This window comes from Felis catus, chromosome A2, assembly GCF_018350175.1.
Source record: "Felis catus isolate Fca126 chromosome A2, F.catus_Fca126_mat1.0, whole genome shotgun sequence".
Lineage (NCBI taxonomy): Eukaryota > Metazoa > Chordata > Mammalia > Carnivora > Felidae > Felis > Felis catus.
The window spans coordinates 93,744,764-93,750,763 of record NC_058369.1 but is presented as its reverse complement, the minus strand read 5'-3'; the positions used below and the strand labels follow the sequence as shown (position 1 = coordinate 93,750,763).

General features: G+C 38.7%; 1 long non-coding RNA gene across 1 annotated transcript in view; it reads left to right on the top strand.

Moving 5' to 3' along the window:
• The first annotated feature begins 263 nt into the window (after positions 1-263).
• LOC123383873 overlaps positions 264-6,000 on the top strand; it is a 50,106-nt gene continuing 44,369 nt past the window's right edge. The window contains exon 1 of the long non-coding RNA XR_006594189.1: positions 264-537. This is a non-coding gene — a long non-coding RNA (uncharacterized LOC123383873). The remainder of the gene's footprint in view (positions 538-6,000) is intronic.

Genomic DNA, 6,000 nt, shown 5'->3' with positions numbered 1-6,000 from the left:
TTGTAAAGTTGAAACTCTACATCACTTTGGGGAAAAAAGAGAAATTACTTTTCTTGAAATGTCCAGTTGAGCCAAATGTTTTGACCTCTAGTATATGCAAAGTATGGTTGTGACAGATGCTGTTTGTTGCCTACCAACATTCTGCTTCTTTGTTAACAATATCCTGATTCTATTCAGGCTGCAACTAAACCAGCCCCAGATGAAGCTGGTTTGTCTAATTCAGTGTGGTAATCTGGTTCCCTTAGACATTGATTGGCCTAAGTGTGAACATGTGGTTTATTTCTAACCAATGAGAATTCATGGAGAATCTGCTGGGGGGAGGATTTAAGGAACTTGCTTTTTCTCCCAGATAAGAGAGAGTTTGCGAGCTAGCTGTGGGAAGGGGATTTTTTTGCCTCTTGTGTTTTGGATACCATCAACTGAAGTCCATTCCTTAGCTCAGGCTCCTTTAGGGAGCCCATCTACTCACACATCAACTTTCCATGGGATATACTGCTTGGAGCTGGCAGCCAGCACCCTGAGGCTACGAAGAAAAGAGTAAGCAAGTTAGTCTCTGGGACCCAGTGATTTGATATATTTGTACTATTGAACCAATCCTTGAACTGCTACTTGAAACTTCTTGTTAAATGAAGAAATGGGATAACTTTATTACTTAAGCTTCACATGATCAAGTATTTTGTCACTTGCTGTGGACAGCATTCTGACCATGAATTTGCTGGTTAACACAGATAATTGGTTTCCTCTCCCCCTTTCTTACACCTATAAAACAGAACGAAAAAATAAAAAAGTCAGTGTCACTGTACTGTTACCTTACAATTGAGTTTCAGTGAAGAGTTAAAAGTGCTGCATTTTTGTTCTTAAGTTTTTAGTATTCTTGAGAATCTTTAAGAGATGGAGTCACTACAAAGTAATTATCTAATTATGCATTTTTGGGGTATCTGTTCTCAGTGAAGATATGTTAAAATGATGAGGCCTTAAGCCATTGTCTATTTTCAATGCTTACATTTAAATATTGTTATTCATGTCCTTAGAGTCTAAAGTGACAAGAAAGTGAGAATTGAATAATTAGAATCAGATGTTTCATTTGGTATTGGCAAGATTTATGCACGTGTGTGTGTTTTCCAATCAAGGCAACCTTTAATTCTTGGAATATACCTTTACTAAGCTCCTATTTCATCTAATACTTGTCTCAGCATTTTTTTCTGTTATTTTTAAGAAAATGAAGTAACTTTTCAGAGCATTTGCAGACCACTATAAATAATTTACACCTTGACAAATGCCTGCCCAGTGAACAGAGAGCAGAGCACGTGTGGGGTCTGGCCACTCATTACTCGGACTTGCTGGCAGCCCAAGTGCACTTGAAAGTCAGGGGAAACTTTTGTCTCTCCCCTTGTGTATTCTTCAAACAGGACATGGATCTTTTGAATATTCTGAAGATTTATTTTTCTGCCTGGTGTAGATGGCCTCCACTGATATCTTAAACCCTGGCCAGAAAGCTACATGGCCCTTGGTATTGCTATTAAGACAGAGTTATTAATATAGAAATGCATTCTGTTTGATTTTTTCCCCTCTTTGGCATGCATGCTCTTTATCCAGGTAGCTGGAGTATTTGTGCAACATGAGGTATATTTATGGCTACTTCATTACTACAAACAAAAATACCTAGTGCTCTTGTTGTGGGACAGGGAGTGCCTTTGTATGGATCCCCAAACCTCCCCAGGATCATTGGTATATGAGGGATTCCGAGTCCACAGTGATTCTCCTTTAATGTTTCGTTGCTCTGGTTTCATTTGGGCAGAGCACTCACAAAATAATGTGTGCTTTAGTCCTAGTGTCTGACCATATAGACTTCTGTATCAATAATGACTTGGAGACATATGCTTATAGATCTCACATAGATGAAAAATATGCAATACTTAAGAAATAATTTTTTTATTCAGTGAAAAATTCAGGGTAATGTCCCATACAAACTTTGTTGTATTTTATTTTTAGTCCCTTTGCTTTAAAGAGTAACTTTATTATATTGGGTGTTTGCAGTTTGAATATCACTCTTTTAAAGTTTTCATTGACTTTATACCTGAATATTACTTCTTTAGGGTAAAGTACATAGGTAGTCTTTATTTCTGAGGTCTAAGTATCTGTAATGACCACTTTTTCTTAAGGAAGGACCACAAGTTTCCAAGTGAAATGGCAGTAGAGACTGAGATTATGGGCAAAGGTCCCCAGTGACCTAAACATAATGAATGATGTCATTTCTAATAAAGTTGGTGAGGTTGTGCCAGTGATTTTTGGAAAGGACATGGAGAGTTAGGTTATAGCAGGAATGTATTCACTACAGAAAGTAGTAAAATGAGAAAGAGTCAAATAGCTAAGAATATGATGACTCAATAATTTGTACATGTAACTTTATTCTTAAATGATTTGTTTAAAACAACACCTTGTGGGAGGGGGTTGGAATACAGGCTATTTACTAAGTAGTACAGAAATATTTCAATATTTAAGAAGTGGATATGGTCATTCCAATGAATGTCAACTAAATAAGTTGCCTTGGTTTCTTGGGAGTTAAGTATCCCTCAATGCCAAGGGATCAGAACTTGATGCTTGACAGAAAGGGTGTTGGTGCCTCTGCTATGCTTTTGTTTCTTTTCATTTCTGAGCCAATGTATGTATTGCTCTCATTACTGTTCTATGTTTCTGTTGATTGTCTAGTCTACACAAAACTGTGTCTTGTTTTTTGTCACAGTTACAATTAATTTTTTTAAAACTATTAAGGCAGTGTTGAGAAAGTGCTTAAGTATACATTCAAAAATACCACATGAAATGGAAATCTCCTTGGCTGTATCGTCTTATTATGAACACCATGCTTCTTCTATCTGTGCTATGTGTTTGGGGCAAAAAGGTTTCCCAGCTTGGTGTCAACTGAGCCTGAAGTCTTCTTTTCTCTTTAGACCATTCCTACTTTGCTGCTGTTCTCACCACTGCACCAATATGGCAGATGACCCAAGACTCAGTCTCCAAACCCAGCAGATGATTTGAAATCCTCTTGCTTGTACTCATAGCAGTTTTTGGCCAGTTGACCTTCCACTCATCCTCCAAATGCTCTTTTCTTTTGGCTTATGGATACCATGTTCACACTTTTCCGTCTACCTCTGTAATTATTCCTTCTTAGCATTCATCATCTGTTTCTTGTGTTCTTGACTTTTATATTTTGGAAGGCCTCAGGACTACCCTTTTGCTGTTCATGCTATCTTTTTTCCTCCAGGTGATTCTAACTACTTCCTCAGCTTTCAACACTATATTCTGATATTTCCTGAATTCATAGAGAAATTTTAGCTTCATACCTTTATACCTGTCTGAGAAATCTTTGTTTAGATAATTCCAAGTAATTTTGATCTTTACATATATATGAAACTGAACTTTTAATCTTTTAGTTGTGGATTTACTTTTCTTTTAGTCTTCTGCCTCTCAGTGAATGCCACCAATATCCTAGTGTTCCTTCTTGGTAGAAATTAAGAAATCAATCTCGATGCCAATTTTCCCATACCCTCACATAAATCCATCACCAGGATTCATTACCTTTTGTTGCCAAAGTATATCTGGAATCTGACCACTATAGCCACTGCTACCACTGGCCTACTGCAAGCTGCAAGCCTTGCTCTTCTAGCTATTATATGAGCTTCCTATTTGGTCTTTGCTCTTGCAATTTTGTTAAATTTGAATCCATTCTCCACAAACCAGGCAAAGAAATCTGTTTAAAATAGAAATTGGGTTTTGTAATTCCCTTCTGGGTTATGTTGAGTTTGGCAAGGCATAGACACCAAGGTACAATTAAATGAGTGTAGATTTTATTAGGGAAACTCTAATGAGGAAAAAAAAAATGGGAAGGGAGCTGGGGGAGGTTGGAGAGCCATGAGACCAGGAGACAAGACTATTCCAAGAGAAGGAAAGAAGGTTGGGTGTCAGCGTCCCGGACTGGTCAGTCTAAAGACATGTGGTAGGGCTGTGAAAGAGTCATTGAGACAACATGGCTCATCAAAGGACTGTGTGTCTCCCAGGAATTGGTCTATTTTGCACATCTGCTGCAGTAGGTCACTGGCTTGGAAGAGCCCATGAGAAAGGTGGCCTTGGGGCAAATGCCCCTGTGGATATCAGAATGAAGTAGCTGGGAGCTTTATACTACCTGTAGATGGAGAGGTGTAGGGCATATTCTCATGGCCATCTGTATTAGTTTTCTAGGGCTGACATAACAAATTACCATAAGCTGGGTGACTTAACTACAAAAATTTATTCTCTCATAGTTCAGGATGCTAGAAGTCCAAGGTCAAGATATTGGCAAGATTGACTCCTTCTGGAGGCTCTGAGGGAATAATTGTTCCTTGCCTTTCTCCTAGCTTCTGGTGGATGCTGTCAATGTTTTAGATTCCTGGATTGTGAGGCATGATTCTAATCTCTGGCCCCATTTTCACACTGCCTCTCCCTGTGTCTCTGTGTGCCCTCATCTTAAAAGGACAAAAGTCACTGGATTTAGATCTCACCCTAATACAGTACAATGTCAACTAATGACATTTGTAAAGATCCTATTTCCAAATAGGTCTTATTCTGAGTTTCGGGGTAGACCAGAATTTCTGGGGGAACCTGTCCAATGTACTATATTGCCACACCTCCTTAAGTCTTCAACAACTAGAACACAGGTAGGTTAAAATGAATGAAGTTTAATGAAAATGAGTATTATATAAAAATGCAGTTGGGATGGTGTTAGGGAGGAAAGGGAATGCCTCAGGTTCAGCAGAACATCAGATAAGGGGATCTGGGAGTCTGAGAGATGGCATGTGATGTTACAAATGGAGTGGAAGAGATGGTTCAAAGTGAAAATATACAGACCCTGACAGCTGACTACATAAAGGAAGTGAGGGAGAGAATATGTAAATGGTCGATCTGACTGGCAGACAATAGCGAAAGAAGAAAGGAAATGACCAAGAGCGTCGGTCTTTCTCAAACACTTACTTCATCTGTTTGTCGTTAAGAATTTGTGCATGTGGAAAGATAAGGGGAAATATCTAAGAAGAGATAACCTGGGTTAAGATGAAGGCAGCCAACATCATAATGAAGGAGCTCCAAAGTAAGAATGCATGGGGGAATACCATGCATTATGATTCCTATTAGTCTTGGATTTGAGAAGAGTTTCCCTCTTTAGACATAGAGGTACATCTTTTGAATAGTGAAAAGTCATCTCTGCCCTTTGGTTTGAAGCACAAAGCAATAAAACTAGGCAAAGCAGCAAATGTGAACCAGTCATTAAACTGGGGAAGAGAGTTCAGGGTTCCTATAAAATAGTGAAATGGTGTTCTAATTCTTGAACAGCAAGATCCCTGGGCAGGGATCAGAAAAGGTAGAAACACAGGCATTTTAATTGCTTATATTTCTGTGTTATAGAATATGTAGACTCTGTATAGTGCAAGATCCTAAAATATATCTGGTTAGTAGATTTCAAGTGAAAAAAAGCTCTGTTGTCCATCATATATGTATTTTGCACAAAGTTGAGCTGTTTTCCAGCATTTTCTTCCACAGCACTTCTACATTCTCAACCAGAGCAAGGTCTAAATCAGAGTTCCTCGACCTTGACACTATTGATATTTCATTGTATGTTTGGTGGTGGTGGTGGGGACCTGTCCTGTGCATTGTAGGATAGTTAGTTGTGTCCCTGGCCTTCACCCACTAGATGCCATTAGCACATTCTCCTCCCCCACAGTTGTGACAGCCAGCATTATCTCTAGACATTGCCAAATGTCAAAATCACCCCTGATTGAGAACTGCTGGTTTAAATCATGGCTGTCACATGCAAGATACATTCGATCTGTAGAATAAGAACTCTTAACATGATAACATAATGAAGGAAATGTGTTAAACAGATTATATATCAGGTAAACAGGATTTGATCTAAAAGCTCTGAGCATTGCCAGCTGTGATGATGATGGCTGTATTGCAGCCAGCATGCTGTAG